This window comes from Hevea brasiliensis, chromosome 15 (genome assembly GCF_030052815.1).
Source record: "Hevea brasiliensis isolate MT/VB/25A 57/8 chromosome 15, ASM3005281v1, whole genome shotgun sequence".
Classification (NCBI taxonomy): Eukaryota; Viridiplantae; Streptophyta; class Magnoliopsida; order Malpighiales; family Euphorbiaceae; genus Hevea; species Hevea brasiliensis.
Genome location: NC_079507.1, coordinates 22,240,547 through 22,262,247, shown reverse-complemented (window position 1 = coordinate 22,262,247; position 21,701 = coordinate 22,240,547). Strand labels below are relative to the sequence as shown.

The following is a 21,701-nucleotide window of genomic DNA, read 5'->3' as shown; positions in this document are numbered from 1 at the left end:
TGATAAAAGGGACATTTGATATTTCACTATTTTGGATTACCCAAGAACACCAGTATATGGAATGACCCTACAGTGAATTTATATTGTGTTTGTTTAATTTGTTATGTATTTTTTAAGTTCCTCCCTCGTCGAATTAGGACTTTAATTTCGAAGAGGTGTTATTTGGTCCCTAAAGATTCATAACGAGTAAGGAGGACTCTCGGCTCACACATTATGTACTTCATCATTGGCATCAAATAACTGAGGGTGCGGTGTGTGTAATGGATACTTTGAGAACCGATATGGGTATAGATTTTCATTCCTTTTAACTAGGACTCTAATTTAAAAGGGATGTATTAATTAAAACCTATAGAATTCCCTTTATTAATGAGGACTCTCAGTTATTAGAGGAAGGCCCCATCATCGGCATAATTACTAGTGAAACCTTTGCCCATATCGTTTCATCTTAAAGTAATTTAATGTTTTTAGAATTATGATATTTTTTTTATTAAGCCGAACTGAAGGAAGAACTCTATCCTAATAATATAAATATGAGGGCCTTGAGGAGGACTCTCCATCAGGCCTTAATATAAGATTCGGGATTCTTTGGAAGGACTCTCCCGCAGACCCATTGTTTAGAATATGTGATAAATTTTATAATAAAAGTATCTGGGCTAGGAAGGAAAGGACTCTCTCCCGATCTCCCCTAATTTATACAAAACATTTTTATTAGAACTTTGGCCAAGAGAATTTGGGAAAGGACTCTCTTCCGATCTCTTAAAACAATTTTATTAGAACTTTGGCTAAGAGAATTCAGGAAAGGACTCTCTCTTGGTCTCTCTGATATAGTATCGGACACTTTATAAAAGGTTAAATTATAGGAGTCCCAAGAAAGGACTCTCTCCCGGTCCCCCTGATTTGTTAAAGGTGAATTCTAAAGGTCTCGGACATGGAACCGAACTCTTTTCGGGTTTTTTTACTATAAATATGTCTTTGGGTAGCAGCAAAAAGCATCCTAATTCAGACCTTCATTCTCCATTTGAAGGCTTTCATTCTCCATTCTCTTTTTAGACTTCTTCTTTATTTTTCTTTATTTTTCTGTAAGCTATGAACATGAGTGACTAAGTTTTTAATTCAGTTCAAGGGATTCAAGTTCCTATGTGTGATTTGTGAGACCAGGTTCCTAATTTAATTTATGTCTTTTTGAATATCTATTGTTTTCTGATTTAATTGTTTTTGATCTGTTGAATGATTTGCTAAAAAGGACTATTAGTTAATTGTTTGATTTGATCAATTGCTAGTTAATTTTCATAATCTGTAATTGTTATATAAGATTGAACATGAGTAGCAATTAGGTTTTATTGATTATGATCCAAGTTTTCAATAATAACCTAAGGAAACAATAGGGTGAATTAAATAATTTATGCTTCATAAATTGTTGTTCAGCTTAACTACTTCCTTTTCTTAAAGCAGTTATTAATTTGATGAGGATTGTTTAATACCAACTCAGTTAATAATTAGAGTCAATAAGAGTGCTGGGCTTGAATTGATGAGTATAGGGAAGTCAGGGGTTTACCTCGCTGTTTGGTAAATATACGTTAAGTATTCAATAAGATATAATTGTATTTCTTTTGTCTATGATCAAATCAATGCATTGGAATGCGAATTAACTTGGACTAAAGTTTGTTTAATTGGAGAGTTTCTTATTTTTAGATCTTAATTTTGGATTTTTGATTTCTTCTTTGGATTGTGAATTAACACCCCTCCAAACTTTGTTTCTTTTTCCATTATACAAGTACACAAAATTTAATAATTTAGTCTCTAGGGTTCGACCTGGATTTACCACTTACTGCATAAAATATTTCATAATTGGTGATTTCAGTTAATTTAATTTCTGGTAGATTCGACAGCAATCAAGAATTTTGGCACCATTGTCGGGGACTAAAATTTATTGGAATTTGTGTTTTTGGTGTTAGGATATTTCGTTATTAATTCTGTTTGTGAAGTGTTGATATTTTTAGGTTTTTGAGAAAAAAAAAATTTACGGTGTTACTGTTCATTAAGAATTTTGGTTGAATTTGGAGGGTGGCCCATACCTATTTTGAAGTAAACGACACTCTGATCAAGACTAATGAATCCGTAGGATTCTTTAGCCCCACCTTCTTGAGGCCAAATTTGATTGTTTTCTAGGGTTTTGAGGCATTTTTCTGTTTTTAATTTGATTTCCTTTTGTTTATGACAAGAATTTCTCAATGTGGTGAGTTGATTTTTGATCCAGAAGTAGAAAAAACAACTAAACGGTTGAGAAAATTGGCTAAGCAAGCTAGGTAGATTTCAAGTACATCTGAAGGAGTCTAATCTCCAAAGGAGTTAAGTTCGGATTCGGATTCGGATTCAGAGTCAAATTCTGAAAACGAAACCATGGCTGCTAGGACTTTAAAAGAATTGGATGCCCCTAATCTAAACCAACAGCCTTTGTGTATCCAATACCCTACTTTAAATGTTGCTTTTGAGTTAAAATCTGGACTAATCCATTTGTTGCCTAAATTTCATGGACTTGCAGGTGAGGATCCACATAAGCATCTAAAGGAATTTCATGTTGTGTGTTCCAGCATGAAACCTCAAGGAGTTTCAGAGGATCAAACCAAGTTTCGAGCTTTTCCCTTCTCACTAGAAGGCACAGCTAAGGATTGGTTGTATTACCTTACTTCTAGATTTGTCAACTCATGGAATGGGATGAAGCAGATATTTCTGGAGAAGTATTTTCCTGCTTCCCATGCTGCCAACATAAGAAAAGAAATTTGTGGCATCCGGCAGTACAATGGAGAGAGCTTGTATGAGTATTGGGAGAGATTTAAGAAGCTATGTGCAAGCTGTCCCCATCATCGAATAAGTGAGCAGCTTTTGATTCAGTATTTCTATGAGGGACTTCTACCAATGGACCGTAGTATGATAGATGCTACTAGTGGAGGAGCTTTGGTTGACAAGACACTAAAAAAGGCTAGGAGGCTGATTGCTAAGATGGCAGCAAATTCTCAATAGTTTGGAATGAGAATGGATCACACACCTATGAAGGTTAATGAGGTAAGTACATCTAACCTTGAGAAATAAATTTCTGATTTAACTTCTTTAGTGAGGCAGTTGGCTGTAGGGAAAATGCAAACTATTAAGGTATGTGGAATTTGTTCGGGTTCAAGTCATGCTACTGATATGTGTCCTGTATTACACGAGGATGAATCAATGCAACATGTTAATGCAGTAGGAAATTATGGATAGCCACAACATAGGTATGATCCCTTTTCCAATACTTATAATCCAGGATGGCGAGATCATCCCAATTTGAGTTATGGGAATCAACCGGTGCAAAACCGATACCAGCAGCACAGACCACAAGTGAATCAATCACCTTCACCTCCCTCAAATCAAGGTATGTCACTTGATAAAATTGTTAAGGCTTTGGCTAACAATACCCAACAGTTTCAACAGGAGACCAGAAATAGCATTCAAAATATAGAGAGGCAGATTGGTCAGTTAGCTTTATCTACCAGCAAGCTTGAAGCTCAAGGTTCTGGAAGGCTTCCATCATAAACAGTCATCAACCCAGAGAAAATACGAGTGCGATACTGTTGCGGAGTGGGAAAGAAGTTGATAATCAGACTCCACATGAGTCAACGAAAAAAAAGAAGCAAGGAGAAAAAGAGTCTGAAATTGAGGTAAATACTGAACATAAACTGAATAAGGTTAATAATTCTATTCTTCCTCCATTCCCATGCAGGTTGGCTAAAAATAAGAAAGAAGAACAAGAGAAAGAAATTTTGGAGACTTTCAGAAAGGTGGAGGATTTTGGAGACTTTCAGAAAGGTGGAGGTGAATATACCTTTACTTGATGCAATCAAACAAGTTTCCAAGTATGCTAAATTCCTTAAGGAATTATGCACTACAAAGCGCAAGTTGAGGAATAATGAGAAGATCAGTGTGGGGAAAAATGTGTCAGCACTAATTCAGCGAAAATTACCCCCTAAGTGTAAGGATCCAGGTTCGTTTTCTATTCCCTGCAGAATAGGTGATTCTAAATTTGAAAGTGCAATGGAAGATTTAGGAGCATCTATTAATGTTATGTCAAATTCAGTTTTTCAAACTTTAAATTTGGGTCCTTTGAAAGAAACTAGTGTCATTATTCAGTTAGCTGATCGTTCTAACACTTACCCATTGGGAGTAGTTGAGGATGTGTTGGTGCAGGTTGGAGGATTGATTTTTCCTATAGATTTTTACATTCTAGATATGGAGGATGATAGTGCTCTCCCATCAAATTCAACTTTGATTTTGTTTGGAAGACCTTTCCTAAAAACTGCCAAGACAAAAATTGATGTGGATGAGGGTACCTTAACTATGGAGTTTGATGGAGAGACTGTCAAATTTAATATCTTTGATGTCATGAAGTATCTTACTGATGATCATTTCGTCTTTTCTATTAATGTTGTTGATACATTTGTGCAGGATGTTTTTGAGGATGAGTTAGAAAGAAAATCACAATTACATGAATTAGAGGAAATTCGCCTTAAGGCTTATGAGAATTCTAGGATCTATAAGAAAAGACAAAGGCATTCCATGACAAAATAAGGAAGCAGTTTGTGATTGGGCAAAAAGTTTTATTATATAATTCCAGATTAAAGCTGATGCTTGGTAAGTTGCATTCTCGTTGGATTGGACCCTTTGTTGTTACTAATGTGTTTCCTTATGATGCAGTTGAAATTCAAAGTTTAGGAACTAACAAAGTGTTCAAGGTCAACAGTCATGAACTCAAGCCATTTTATGAGGGGTTTCAGGAGCATTCAATGGATTAAGGAGCTTTGCCATGTCGAGCTAACGACATTAAACAAAGGCTCTTCTTGGGAGGCAACCCATGGGTGGCTTGTTAGCCACAATCAGATTTGTTTTCTTTCCCTTACTTTATTTTATTTTCTAGCATTTTTTTTTCTTTTCTTTTGCATTTGGGCTTTACATTGGGGACAATGTAAGTTTTAAGTGTGGGGGAGGAGAAATTTGTTGCTGCATTTTTTTTATTTGCTAAATATATATATATAAACAAAAATAAAAAATAAAATAAAATAAAATTTATTTGTTCTCATAAGCTTGATTCATGATTCTTTATTAACTCTCGGAGAGAAGTGCTTTGTCTTTGAAATGACTTTTCTATTTTAGATTGAATTTTTGAAATTTTAGGCAAGGTAATAGTAACTTTAATGATGGATTTTCCTTCTTCTCCATACCATAGAGCAATTTTTTTCTGCATAAATTATTTAGGCTTGATTTAATGGTGAAATGATTAGTTATGTGTGCTTTAAACTAATCTCATGCATATTTCAGAACTTTGTTTAATCTATCAGAGCACTTTATAATATGTAGATGCATAAATTGGGGGAGATAAAAGGTTGAACTTGAAAATTGCTCTGCTATTTTAGTTAAGCAAACTAACTAGGGGTATTCATGAACCCCATGTCGATTATCAGGCCAAAAGCTAGCTAGGATATGAGCAAGGTACTTTTCTAAAGGTGACGGTTGAAATAAAAAAAAAAAAAAAAGAGTAACTGTAACAAGAGAGAAGTACCAATTTCAAATAAAAAAAAAGGCATTTTTATCTCCCCTAAGATTTACAAAGAGCTATAATTGTTGTGCCTTGATAAATTAACCTTGTGTTTTGGTGTGTATTAACTTAAAAAATTTTATGGAACTTTAATTGTGTGAGCTTAATTGATTCAAGCCTTTTGTTTTATGTTGGAAAAATTATTGATATATTGGTATGGTGTTGATGGAAGTTGTTGTAATGGTTATTACCTTACTTGCCTCTTCTTTCAAACTCTTAATCTTTTGTTAGAAAATGTTGTGATAGGGTGAAGTTAAGAAACTTCTAAGTGGAGTTGATTGAGAGTTTAAGTCATGCTTGAGGACAAGCATGGAATAAGTGTGGGGGAATTTGATAAGTGCATAATTTATTAATTTTACTCCCATCACATTTAGTGTTTTTAGTGTGTTTTTATGTTTAATTCAGTTGGTTAAAATATATTTATCATCTAGACATATTTTTAGATAACTGTGGAATAATTGTGTTAAATGGAGAAATTTTTAGCATTTGACCTTTGCTATATTTTTCAGGTATTTCTAAAGTTGTGGGTCTCCAATTTGAGTACTGTTTAATCCATTGAAAAGCTAAGATAGAGCACTTCAAATGATAAAGGGGGACCAAAGCCCAAATCAGTCTCCAAGGTTGACAAAATAAGTTATGGATCTATTGCAAAAGCCCAAACTCAATGTGTCACGACTAGTTTCAATATTTATTTTGTATCTGGAGTTTCAAACATCCAAATGAAGCAAGGCCAAGCCCAATTGAACTTTAAGAGCCACCTCTACAACTTCTATGAAGGGCTGGACATGAGATGAGGCCATTTTAATTGTCAATAATGGTAATGAAGTTGTCACTATGGGTTAGACCGTCTGTCTGAACCAGTCTCGATTTTTGGGCCATAACTTGGGTTGTAGACCTAGGGTTTAAGCAAATGAGTACCTGTTGAAAAGCTAAGAAATAGGGCTATAACTTTCCTGAAGAGGGCAGAGGCAGATTCGGAAAGAAAGTTACTGAAAATCGGCATTGATTCCAAAAATGTGAATGCAGGCTAAAAATCAACCTTTTTGAATTTCAAAACTTTTCCTAGTTTGGTTCCTATCTTTGGGATTAGGTTTTTGACTATAAATACATCTTTGGGAAGCAGTAAAAAGCATCCCAATTCAGACCTTCATTCTCCATTTGAAGGCTTTCATTCTCCATTCTCTTTTTAGATTTCTTCTTTATTTTTCTGTAAGCCATGAACATGAGTGGCTAAGTTTTTAATTCAGTTCAAGGGACTCAAGTTCCTATGTGTGATTTGTGAAACCAAGTTCTTAATTTAATTTATGTCTTTTTAAATATCTATTGTTTTCTGATTTAATTGTTTTTGATCTGTTGAATGATTTGCTAAAAAGGCCTATTAGTTAATTGTTTAATTTGATCAATTGCTAGTTCATCTTCATAATCCGTAATTGTTGTATAAGATTGAACATAAGTAGCAATTAGGTTTTATTGATTATGATCCAAGTTTTCCATAATAACCTAAGGAAACAATAGGGTGGATTAAATGATTTATGCTTTATAAATTATTGTTCAGCTTAACTAATTCTTTTTCTTAAAGCAGTTATTAATTTGATGAGGATTGCTTAATACCAACACAATTAATAATTAGAGTCAATAAGAGTGCTGGGCTCAAATTAATGAGTATAGAGAAGTCAGGGGTTTGCCTCGCTGTTTAGTAAATCTACTTTAAGTATTCAATAAGATATAATTGTATTTCTTTTGTCTATGATCAAATCAATGCATTGGAATGTGAATTACCTTGGACTGAAGTTTGTTTAATTGGAGAGTTTCTTATTTTTAGATCTTAATTTTAGATTTTTTATTTCTTTTTTGGATTGTGAATTAACACCCCCCCCAACCTTTGTTTCTTTTTCCATTACACAAGTGCATGAAATTTAATAATTCAGTCTCTAGGATTCGACCTGGATTTACCACTTACTACAGAAAATATTTCATAATTGGTGATTTCAGTTAATTTAATTTCTAGTGGATTCGACAACCATCAGAAATGTTTCCTTTATGATGAGTTTGGCTTGAAAATGAATTGAGTTGATTGCTGGAAATGATTTATTAATTGTTGGGATTGAATTATGAGATGAAATGGATTTTATTGGAGTTGTGGTTGAGAAAACATATTGGGAGTTTTTTTCTTTTCAGGTTTGAAGAACTGTTTTCTCAAAATACAGCCGGCACTCTGCCAAAATTTTGAAAAATTTTCGTAATACCAGATTTTAATCTAGGATTTGATCCACAACCAAAATTTCAATCAAAGGCTTTTTAATAAATATTCAATGTTCCCACCACTATAAAAATGATCATAAATTGTTATAAAATCTCTTGTAGTATATTTAATAGGTTATTGGTTGGTAAAGTATGGTAATTTATTAGATATACTACGGAATTATGTTACATCTTACGAGGAGTAGGGTGTGACATGTTTAGTGGTATCAGAGCAAGTTTTAATGTAAATTTTAAATTGTGAATTTGAAATATTTTTCGGTAAATACAACTGCTCAAATGTTTGATACATATAGTACATTTACATCATAAATATAAACAAACGGGGAGAAATCTCCTTGTGTTGGTTATACAGGAAATAGAAAATCCTGTGAAAAGATATGGAAGAAAAGGATAAGACAATAGAACAATTTGTGACAGCGGAAGTACAAGGTGAGGCCCTAACTCCTCAGAGTGTCAAAGGCCCAACTATACCAGCCCCACCTGTATAATGTAACGGTTCAGAAGTTCCCCACTCGTATTCTTGGCAGTTGGCAAGGCTGTTACAAGCTGTCTCTTGCCCTATGGAGCTAATCAGTGTGAATTTGTATAGGTACGAGCCAGAAACCTCGAAGATGCTTATTATTTGGGCTTATGCAAGCTTGCCAGAGAGGGAGAGGCTGACCTAGGGGCCCTGGCCAAGGGGGACCTAGGTGCCGCACGGGGCTAGAACTCCCGTCCCGTGACAATGTGGTATCATAGAACCGCACAAATAGCCCAGCAAATTGCCACTTTCTTTCAATAAATGGCTGATAATCTGTCAGCCCAAACCCAAGTACAAACCCAACCCCCACAATGGCAGCATAAAATAGAGAAGAGTGAGAAACCTATGGGTCAGAGTTTGAGTAGTAGTTTAGGAAAGAGAAAAGATTTTGAGGGACCCCGAACTCCTAAGTATGACAGAGGTGGATCTTCAAGGCAAAAGCAATCGAGAACTAATCAGCAAAGAACCAGAAGTTCCTACCCTATCCGTATCTGTGATGTATGTGGCAAGTTGAAGGAGTGGAAGCATGAAAATTGTTAGATTAGAACATTGAATTCAAAAATTTTCTTCTAGGGTTTCATGCATCATGCCATATCCATTATGTACCTAATTGATTTCAATGTTCAATTGCATATTAAAACACTTTTAATATGTATTAGGATCTACATTTGCCATTTAAGATTTTTGAATTAACAAATCAATTCATTTGAACTCTAGATTAATACAAGACTATGTGCATTAACTTTTTGATGCATTGTAGATGTAATTGGTAGCTTTGTGAAGCACCTAGGACCCCAAGAGTTGTCCCTCTAGCTTGTCCACACCAAGATCACTAATGGTAGCCCCTAAACCAGCTTCTCATGTAACACCCTAGGCAAATCCCATATCGACAAAACACGAGAGAGATGCTGGGTTTATAAGTTGGCAGTTCATAACCCCTATTGACGCGTTTTAAAACCGTGAGGGCTTTAGCCTAGAGCGGACAATATCACTAGTGGGTCGGGCCGTTACATTTGTGGTATCAGAGCTGCTCCGCATGCAACCTTGAGCGATGGTGGGGAAAACCTCAGTGAGGACGCTGAGTCCCATAAGGGGGGTGGATTGTAACACCCTAGGCAAATCCCACATCGGCAAAACACGGGAGAGATGCTGGGTTTATAAGCTGGCGGTTCTATTGACGCGTTTTAAAACCGTGAGGGCTTCAGCACAGAGCGGACAATATCACTAGTGGGTTAGGCCATTACATTTGTGGTATCAGAGCTGCTCCACGTGCAACCTTGGGTGATGGTGGGGCAAACCTCAGCGAGGACGCTGAGTCCCATAAGGGGGGTGGATTGTAACACCCTAGGCAAATCCCACATCGGCAAAACACGGGAGAGATGCTGGGTTTATAAGTTGGTGGTTCGTAACCCCTAAAGACGCGATTTAAAACCATGAGGGCTTCGGCCCAGAGCGAATAATATCACTAGTGGGCCGGGCCATTACATTTGTGGTAAGCATAAATATAACGACTCGGCCCACTAATGATATTGTCTGCTCTGGGCCAAAGCCCTCACGGTTTTAAATCGCGTCTCTAGGAGTTACAAACCGCAAACTTATAAACCCAGCATCTCTCCCGTGTTTTGTCGATGTGGGATTTGCCTAAGGTGTTACATCTCAAGCCTTGCCAACTAATTGGAAATTAGGGATTTGCCTTTAGAAAGGTTATAGATTTGTATAGGCCACTAGAAACGATTTCTAGCAATTTTAATTCAAAGAAAACAATTGATTTCTCTTTGAATTGATGAGAAAAGATGAAGAGAGGAGATGGAGGAAGAAGTGCCGCCACACATAGAGAGAATAAGAGTGTTGGCTGATTTTTTGTTTTCTCATAACATCACTTTATATAATTAGGTCATCACTTAAAACCCTTGCCACATGTCATCACCTGATTGCTTCTTAATCTTAATTGACCTAATCACATTAAGCCAAGTGTCAAAGCTAGATTTAATCTTGACTTTGATTACCTTGCATGATAGGAAGACAAATGGCAAACTTATATGGTGCCATGTGTCACCATCTCACGGTGCCACATGTCACCCTGTGAAATGACCAAATTACCCTTGTGTTTTAATTTTGAGTTCTCAACTCAAAATAATTATTTCTCCTCTTCTAATCATTTTATATCAAATATAAATTAATTAATTAATCTCTATTAATTAATTTCTCAGAATTAAATTCATATTTAAATACTTTAAATATAAATTTAACTTATACTATACATCAAATAACCTAGATTTGGTTTCAAGTCATGCTAGGGACTTTGCAATCTTATTGCAAACCAAACCTATTTAATTAATCAATTAAACTCTTTAATTAATCAATTAAATCACATTTAACTTGGTGATTATCTTGTGTATGTGTGTGACTTACTAGACTCATCACTAATTGGTAATGAGATATGATATTAACTCTTAATATTATCAGAACTCTTTCTTACCATAAATGATTTCTCTAAATCATTTTAGGCATCTCATAGACCATGGTTGATACCTAGCATAGCATACCATGGCCACCCAATCAGTAACAAGGAATACTTTTAAATGAACTTATAATCATATGTTACCATGCACTATAATCTCTCTGTTACAAAATCCCAATTCGAGCTGGAGTCATGGTTTATGTCAAACCCCATTTGCTATGAATATTATGTTATCTTTTAATTCAAGTTCTTGATTAATTAGATTTTCTTGTCAGAAACTCTTTTCTGACTAAATTTATCTATCCTAACCAGGAACTTGAAACATTAAGAACAATTAAATGAACATAGGACTTTGTCCCTATTTACTTAGGGTAACAGATTCCATCTTGATCAACACCTACCTCCATATATAACTAGTGGGAGCCAACACATGCCCATATACCCATACACAGTACAAGTATGAAAGCAATATTAAACTCAAACTACCTACATACAAGATAACTGTGTTATCTCAGGTCTAAAGATTATATGCACTAATATGATATATGACAATGCATTGACAAGAGTAAACTCCATGTGCTTGTCATATGCGTCATCGGTTCAGCCTACTTATCATGTATAAGTGCCTATCATATTTGTTGTATGGCGTGAGACTCACCATTCTATCTTATTTATATCTCATATAAATACCTTGGGAACAAACATGATTACAATCTTTCTGGATAAGTTATGTCCTTATTGTGAAGTATCCTCGATTGTAAATCAATTTATGATACTTTGTGCTAGAAATACTGTCACTCATATTCTTAACAACTTAAGAATAGAATTTCTAACAAAATATCAATGGACTTTTTCTATCACTTATAAATACATTATGTAAACGGAAAAGTAAAATTGCCTTTTTATTAATAAAATATGTACAAAATACATACTAAATGATATGCTCTAGGGCATACTACTAACGATTTCCCACTAGCACTAGAGCCATTTATTAAAATATCTTTGACCCATCTTCTCAAGATGTCAGTCTAACTGAGCTTAGGACAAAGGCTTCGTGAATGGATCAGTTGGATTTTCAGTTGATGCTATTTTCTGCATGGCTACATCGCCTCACCCAACTATTTCTCTAATAACGTGGTAGTGCCTTTCTATGTGTTTGGATTTCTGGTGAGACCGGGGTTCTTTAGCCTGTATATTGCTCCATTGTTGTCACAATAGAGTGAAACTGCTAACTGAATGGAAGGAACTACTGCAAGTTCTGTTATGAACTTCTTTATCCAAATAGCTTCTTTTACAGCATCTGATGCAGCAATATACTAAGCCTCTATAGTGGAATCAATAGTCGTACTCTGTTTGAAACTCTTCCAATTGACTGCTCCTCTATTATAAATGAACACAAACCTAGAGGTAGACTTTTTATCATCCATATCAGATTGGAAATCAAAATCAGTATAACCATCCAATTGCAAGTCACCACCTCCATAAATCAAAAATAAATCCTTAGTTGTTCACAAGTACTTAAGGATATTCTTGACAGCTATTCAGTGTTCCAAACCTGAATTGGATTGAAACCTACTAGTCAAACTAACAACATGTGCAATATCTGGCCTCCATCAATCAAGAATAAATCCTTAGTTCTTCACAAGTACTTAAGGATATTCTTGACAGCTATCCAGTGTTCTAAACCTGGATTGGATTGAAACCTACTAGTCAAACTAACAAAATGTGTAGTATCCGGCCTAGTACACATCATTGCATGCATCAAACTTCCAATAGCCAAAGCATATGAAATCCTAGCCATTTTATCTCTTTCTTCAGGTGACTTTGGAGACATCTCTTTGGAAAGGTGGATACCATGTCTCACTGGTAACAATCCTCTCTTGGAATCAAGCATGTTAAACCTCCTTAACACCTTTTCCAAGTATAGACTTTGGGACAAACCAATTATTCTTTTCGCTCTATCTCTATAGATGTGAATTTCAAGAATATAGGTTGCCTCCCCTAAGTCTTTCATGGAGAATGTATTTGACAACCATACCTTTATAGCTGACAACATACCCATGTCATTACCCATCAACAAAATGTCATCCACATATAAGATAAGGAAAGTGACAGCACTATCACTAACCTTCTTATATACACATGGTTCATCCTCATTTTTGATAAAACCAAATGACTTAATGGCTTCATCAAAATGGATGTTCCAACTCCTCGAAGCTTGTTTCAACCCATAAATGGATCGCTTTAGCTTGCATACCTTGGAACTATCTTGGGATTCAAAACCCCTCGGTTGTTCCATGAAAATGTTTCTTTCTATATATCCATTGAGAAAAGCTGTTTTGACATCCATCTGCCAAATCTCATAATTATAGTATACAACTATTGCTAATAGAATCCTAATTGATTTAAGCATGGCAACAGGCGATAAAGTCTCCTCATAGTCTATTCCTTGCATTTGGCGAAACCCTTTCGCTACTAGCCTTGCTTTATAGGTCTCTACCTTTCCATCAGAACTAATTTTCTTCTTGAAAACCCATTTATTCCCTATAGGTACAATACCTTTAGGTGGGTCAACAAGATCCCAAACTTGATTCTTTTACATGGAATCAATTTCGGATTTCATAGCTTTGATCCATTTTGAAGAGTCTATATCTGATATAGCTTCTTCATAGGTAAGTGGATCATCTCCATGATCTACTTCTTCAAGAGTAAACAACTCTTGTTCATCTTCATAAAGGAAACCATATCTCACTGGTGGGTGAGATATTCTGGTTGATCTGTGAGGAATTACTATAGATGTTTCATCAATAGGTGTAGGTTGACTAGATAGATCTATATCTATTTGATCTGTTGGTTGGTCAGAATTCTTCAATTCTAATTCTATTTGCCTTCCTTTTGCCTCCTTGAATAAACTGTTGTTTAAGAAAAGTGGCATCTCTACTTGCTACGACCTTTTGTGATATAGGCAAATAAAAATAATATCCAAAACTCTCTTTTGGATATCAAAAAAATCGAACCTTTTCTGATTTGGTTTACAATTTATCAGTGTTCAGCTTTTTGATATAAGCTAGACAACCCCAAATCTTAACATGCTTAAGACTTGGTTTTCTTCCATGCCATACCTCATAAGGTGTGGAAGAAACTGATTTTGATAGAATCTTATTCAGAATATGCAAAGCTGATTCTAATGCAAATCCCCAAAAGGAGATTGGCATATCAGTATAGCTCATCATATTACGTACCATATCTAATAGGGTATGATTTCTCTTTTCAGATACACCATTCAATGGTGAAGTTCCTAAAGGAGTTAGCTGGGAAACAATGCCATGCTCTTTCAAGTATTCATCAAATTCAGTACTCAAGTATTCACCTCCACGATCTGATCGAAGAACTTTAATACTTTTTCCTGTTTGATTTTCTACTTCATATTTAAATTCTTTGAACTTTTCAAAGGATTCATGTTTGTATTTCATCAAATACAAATTCCCAAACCTTGATTTATCATCAGTAAAGGTAATAAAGTAATGAAAATCACCTCTAGCCATTTCCTTAAATGGACCACATACATCACTATGTATTAGCTCCAAAATATTTTTAGCTCTTAGTCATTGTCCAACAAAGGGTAATCTAGTCATTTTTCCTTGAAGGCAGGATTCACAAGTTGGAGTAGTTTCAGAACCCAATGAGGATAAAATCCCCATTTTCTCCAGTTTTGCAACATGACCTAATCTTAAGTGCCAAATATATTAAGAACTTGAGTTGATTTTCACCATGGCATTGCATTCTTTTAGATTGCTTGCATTCATTTTGTGTTTATCATTATTATCCAAATAATAAAGGCCATCATGCATATAACCTAAGCCAACATATTTATTTCCAAAATAAATATTGCAAACATCATCTATGAACTGAAATTCATAATCATTTCTAGTCAAACTAGATATAGAAATGATGTTCTTAAAAGCATCAGGCACATACAAAATATTATTCAAACACAAAACATGTCCGCTCATGTAAAAAAATTTAGATCCTATGGCTAAAGCTTCAAAAGTTGAGCCATTGCCAATCCGGAGTCTAACATCTCGAGAACGCAAGCTGCTACTGTTTGCTAGTTCCTGCATATTATAAGAAATGTGAGAATTGGCACCAGCATCTAAAACCCAAGTTGTAGATGAACTATGAGCATCATCAGCATCTAAATAACAAGATATAGACATACCTTCTGAAGGTGTATCCTTCTTGTTCTTTAGAGAAGCAAGATACTCTAGGTAGTTCCTTTTCCAGTGCCCATCCTTCTGCCAGTGGAAGCACTTTCCTTTGCCTCCATTAGCTCTGGTCTTCCCTTTCTATTTAGCTATCTTCTTGGAAGGACCAGGAATTTGAGGTTTCTTTTTCTTATTGCCCTTCTTCTTGTTGGACTTTCCAGTAGAAGAAGATGCAATCAAAGCTACCTCTTTTCCTTTATTGCCTGGCATATTCTTTTGGGCAATAACCAGCATGTTAAGTAAACCATCCAAGGTGTATTCCTACTTAGTCATATGGAAATTTATCACAAAATTCCCAAATGACTAAGGTAGGGATTGTAGTATCAAATATGTCTGTAGTTGGAAATCCATGTGAAAGTCAAGATGTTCCAGCTCATCAATCAGCCGAATCATCTTATGGACATGATCCCCAACATTATATCCCTTAGACATCCTTATGTGGAATAGCTATCTAGATATTTCATACCTAGCATTCCTACTGTGCTCACCATACAACTCTTGCAGGTGAATAAGGATCTCACTTGCATATTGCATATTTTCATGTTATTACTCATAGAAACAAGCATGTAACTCTTGGCTCTCATATCATGCTCCTTCCGTTTGTCCAAAGTTTCATGTTCCTCTTGAGTGGTCTTTAGACGTAAAGGACCAGGAACCTTTGAGTCTAGAACATATCCTATGAGTTCAAGGTTCAGGACAAGTTTCAAATTTCTGAGCCAATCAGAAATATTAGGTCTTGTCAACCTATTGTGATCAAGTATGCTCACAATGATATTGGATGGTGGTGGTTGTTGTGTGCTTATTATTATCAGAAGAATAACTGCAGAAAATAACCAAATTAATTAGTAAATGTATCATGTAATTAACCAAAATTATTATAGTATTTTAATCAAATTGGTCCTCCCACTAACTTAGCGAATCCTATACTTCCAAAGTAGGAAACGGAAATCCTAGTTGGACAGATTTCTGGTGGGTGATTGAATTCTTATAGTCTTATTAATCATCCTTAGGCACATCCATTATTGGAATTACAATAAACTGTAAGTGAGCAACTCCTTGCCCATCATATCTCATGTGAGGTTCAATCCTTTTACCTAGTCCCTAATGCTCAAAATCTCAGGCACATCCATTATTGACTTATCTTGCATTAGTTAAGTTGATCCCATTGAGCCAATAAACATGCAAATAATTTTAATGTCCTCAGGCACATCCATTATTGGCCATAAAACCATTTACATATTTACAACATCTCATGCTTAACAATTATTCTTAAGAAAATCTCTGAAATTAATTGCATCATATGCAAGTATTTAAAATTTCTTAAAATAATTGCCTCAATGGAGGGCCCATAATATAATTGCCTTAATTATATCATTTCTAACTTAATCATTTGTTTGGAAGATTTAGTGGTCGGCTTAATTACTATTATGGTCTCACTTTGCACATTATCCAATTAGCATGCATATATCATATACTTGCAAACATTCCCATACATCTCATGCATATATATATGGATAAATAATAAATATGGTATGATCATGGACTTTCTAAGGGATTCAATTCTAAGCCACTAAGAATTGAATCAGGGCATTCCTAGGTGCATTTCATTCATTCATTTTACAAGAGTTACTGAAGGAGTATATAATCAACACTTGACCTTGAATTCCTCCCACTGGTCCCACCAATGCTCTTGACCTCCTTGATCTTCTTGCAATCCAATTACATAGTAATCCTTGGCATACCAAGGTGAATTTACAAGAACATGGACTTTAAAGTCCTCAAATAAATGAAATTACAACCCAAAAATATTACAACAATTATTATACAATGCCACCAAAATAAAATTAATTATTTTACAATCCAAAGAAAAATAAAAGAAATAAATCCAATCACATTAGTCTTTTATTGTCCATGATCATCCATCATGCATATTACCATTTAACAATTAAATAAAACATATATACTAAAATTAAATTGAATATCTCATATTCAATTTAAAAATTCAGATTTGAATCTCATTCAACCAAATTTAAAAATTACGATTTGAATCTTATTCAAAACAAATTTAAAAATTTAGATTTGAATCTCATTCAACTAAATTAAAAAATTTAGATTTGAATCTCATTCAAACAATTGAATCAAGATTTAATTGTATGATTAAAACTCCTAATCAAACATTTTAATTAGTCATGGGCATAATTATGGGCCTTGAAACCAAGCCCACACTCAAGCCCAAAAACCAGGCGCATGGTTGAATGAACCAAACCATGTGCACCAATGGTGCTCTACACCTTGTCGCCATATTATTGGTCCAACTAGCAATGAATCAATCAACTTTTGATCAAATCACACAATTAAATAAGATATTAAACAATCTAAATGACAAATATAGTGGCTCTAATACCAATTGAAGGAGCAGAAGCATGAAAATTGTTAGATTAGAACATTGAATTCAAAAATATTCTTCTAGGGTTTCATGCATCATGCCATATCCATTATGTACCTAATTGATTTCAATGTTCAATTGCATATTAAAATACTTTTAATATATATTAGGATCTACATTTGCCATTTAAGATTTTTGAACTAACAAATCAATTCATTTGAACCCTAGATTGATATAAGAATATGTGCACAAACTTTTTGATGCACTGTAGATATAATTGGTACTTTTGTGAAGTACCTAGGACCCCAATAGTTGTCCCTTTAGCTTGTCCACACCAAGATCACTAATGGCAGCCCCTAAAGCAGCTTCTCAAGCCTTGCCAACCAATTAGAAATTAGGGATTTGCCTTTAGAGAGATTGTAGATGTGTATAGGACACTAGAAACAATTTCTAGCAATTTTAATTCAAAGAAAACAATTGATTTCTCTTTGAATTTATGAGAAAAGATGAAGAGTGGAGATGGAGGAAGAAGTGCCGCACACATAGAGAGAATAATAGTGTTGGTTGATTTTTTGTTTTCTCATAACATCACTTTATATAATTAGGTCATCACTTAAAACCCTTGCCACATGTCATTACCTGATTACTTCTTAATCTTAATTGACCTAATCACATTAAGCCAAATGTCAAAGCTAGATTTAATCTTGACTTTGATCACCTTGCATGATAAGAAGACAAATGGCAAACTTATATGGTGCCATGTGTTACCATCTCATGGTGCCACATGTCACCTTGTGAAATGACCAAATTACCATTGTGTTTTAATTTTGAGTTCTCAATCCAAAATAATTATTTCTCCTCTTCTAATCATTTTATATCAAATATAAATTAATTAATTAATCTCTATTAATTAATTTCTCATAATTAAATTTATATTTAAACACTTTAAATATAAATTTAACTTATACTATACATCAAATAACCTAGATTTGGTTTCAAGTCATGCTAGGGACTTTGCAATCTTATTGCAAACCAAACTTATTTAATTAATCAATAACTCTTTAATTAATCAATTAAATCACATTTAACTTGGTGATTATCTTGTGTATGTGTGTGACTTACTAGACTCATCACTAATTGGCAATGAGATATGATATTAACTCTTAATATTATTAGAACTCTTTCTTACCATAAATGATTTCTCTAAATCATTTTAGGCATCTCATAGACCATGGTTGACACCTAGCATAGCATGCCATGGCCACCCAATCAGTAATAAGGAATACCTTTAAATGAACCTATAATCACATGTTACCATGCACTAGAATCTCTCTGTTACAAAATCCCAATTCGAGCTAGAGTCATGGTTTATGTCAAACCCCATTTGCTATGAATATTATGTTATCTTTTAATTCAAGTTCTTGATTAATTAGATTTTCTTGTCAAAAACTCTTTTCTGACTAAATTTGTCTGTCCTAACCAGGAACTTGAAACATTAAGAACAATTAAATGAACATAGGACTTTGTCCCTATTTACTTAGGGTAATAGATTCCATCTTGATCAACACCTACCTCCATATATAACTAGTAGGAGCCAACACATGCCCATATACCCATACACAGTACAAGTATGAAAGCAGTATTAAACTCAAACTACCTACATACAAGATAACTGTGTTATCTCAGGTCTAAATATTATATGCACTAATATGATATATGACAATGCATTGACAAGAGTAGACTCCATGAGCTTATCATATGCGTCACTGGTTCAACCTACTTATCATGTATAAGTGCCTATCATATTTGTTGTATGGCGTGAGACTCACCATTCTATCTTATTTATATCTCATATAAATACCTTGGGAACAAACATGATTACAATCTTTCTGGATAAGTCATGCCCTTATTGTATTGTGAAGTATCCTCGATTGTAAATCAATTTATAATATTTTGTACTAGAAATACTGTCACTCATATTCTTAACAACTTAAGAATAGAATTTCTAACAAAATATTAATGGACCTTTGCTATTACACATAAATACATAATGTAAACAGAAAAGTGAAATTGCCTTTTTATTAATAAAATATGTACAAGATACATACTAAATGATATGCTCTAGGGCATACTACTAACACAAGTTACAAGGGGTATTTGCTATAAGGCCATTGGAACCTGTTACAATTGTGGTGAATGTGGACATTTTGCTAGAGATTGTACTAGAGCACATCGATCTGCTCTCTAAAGTTCACAGATAGTCAATAAGAGTCGAGATAGAAATAAAGTTGGTACTCCTCACAATCATAGCACAGTGAATCAACCTGAACATAGTAGCACATCAGTCAGAGCGTCCACTATGCACTAGGGAGAAAGAGCAGAAATTTCGGATGTAGCTGCTGGTAAGTTCTTAATTTTTGGAAAAAACAATTAATTATTATTTGAGCCCAGCACTACTTATTTGTATGTTAGTGATAGAATTATATGTTCTGTTACTATTCCTTTACACGAGAATAAATTTTGATGCATTAGTGACTAGTCCTTTAGGATCAAAACTATGATAATAAGTGTGATTGAAATTAGTTTGGAAGAGTTTTTCAGCGAAAAGTAGTTTTTAAGACACAATAATTTATAAAGCTAATTAGTGAGCCTATCTACTATAAGACAAGAGGACCTAAAAGTAAGTTACGGTAAAAGAATTGCTCTAGGTGAGGGCAAAGATGTTACTATTAGTAATTGCTAATGGTTATTATAAACAGAATAAGTTTAGAATATTAGTGATTCGAAAAGGATGAAATATAGGAAAGTTTGATCTATTCAAATGTATTATAATAACTATGCAATGTTCTTGATGTTTGTACTGTAAGCTGCAGATTACAGTACCGACTTAGGATTATTGTGTAGAGCTATGTACTACCCGATAGTGCACTAAGATAAGGATATTTATAAACGGTATCTGTTTTGGTATAGTTATGCTAGGACAGAATTTTATTATTGGAAATGAGTTTGAAAATCCTACTTAAGGATTTAAAACTCTAAAGTTAAAATATCAAGAGATCATGGGTATGAGATAGCTAGAGTCATTGACTCAGTTATCCAATATGAGCTACAGTACATTGGGAATTGCTATAAGATTACTAATTGCAGTATAGTTATAAATTTAAAATAACCTTTATATAGTAAAGTCATCCGGTCTCTGGTATGGAGTTTATAGTTATTTTGGTATTGTAATGAATCTTTTGCCTAAAGTCTGTTACTTGTGTAGCAGTAAGACACAAAATATGATTTTGCTCCCTCAAAAGAGACAGGATACTATGGATGATAATTATAACTTATAAAATAATTACGAAACGATGTTCTAATAAGGACAGTGATATGAAAAAAAAAATTGGCCAGGGATTTCTTAGAGAGAGCATAATTCTATTGTGCGGACCATAATGACTAGATTATGATTGGTATATAACAAGAGAAAAGGAGAGTTTTGTAGCCCCTTTCTTAAGATATTAGAGGCTAGTTTATAGTTAAGTAGAAAAGAAGACACTGATTTCAAATTAGTGAAAAATAAGCTATAAAATTATCAATAGATAAAAGAGATGTGAAAGTGAAAATTTAAATAGTTGGCTAAAGTGCAACAAAGAAATGTTACGATTATTAGTGAGAGTGTAATAGCCCGATCCTTCTCCAGTTAGTATTGTTCGCTTTGGCCCATGGGCCTCACGGATTTGTCCCTTGGGAGGTTTCATTCCCAAAAGCGCACTGACCAGGTGAGGAAGGCTCCCACATAAATGGCCCAAATCTTTTCTTCCCGTTTCCGATGTGGGACACGAAGTTTCCACCATAGTGCGTAGCTGGTTGAACAAGCACGTCCCAACCCCATCCCTGGGTCGTGACAAGCCCACCAGCTTCCGCCTGGTGCGTCCTCGCACCACACACCGTACTAGAGGGAGTCCAGCTCTGATACCAAATGAAATTGTTGACTCAAATCGGGACACCAAACTGACCTGCACCATTCTGCCCAGAATTTTCTGGACTAAAGCTCACCCGACCAGTTTTGGCAAAATGGCCATAACTTGGTCTATAAAAATCCAAATGCAATGAAACCAATGGCAAAAGTTTTATAAGACATAGATATAAAATATTGATCTTTAACCAAAACCCAAAAACCTAGGGAACTAGGTCAATTG

General features: G+C 34.6%; 1 non-coding gene across 1 annotated transcript; it reads right to left on the bottom strand.

Moving 5' to 3' along the window:
• Positions 1-2,763: 2,763 nt before the first annotated feature.
• Positions 2,764-2,870, bottom strand: LOC131174182 (small nucleolar RNA R71). The gene has a single exon (XR_009144430.1). It is a non-coding gene; the product is annotated as a small nucleolar RNA R71 (small nucleolar RNA).
• Positions 2,871-21,701: the final 18,831 nt, after the last annotated feature.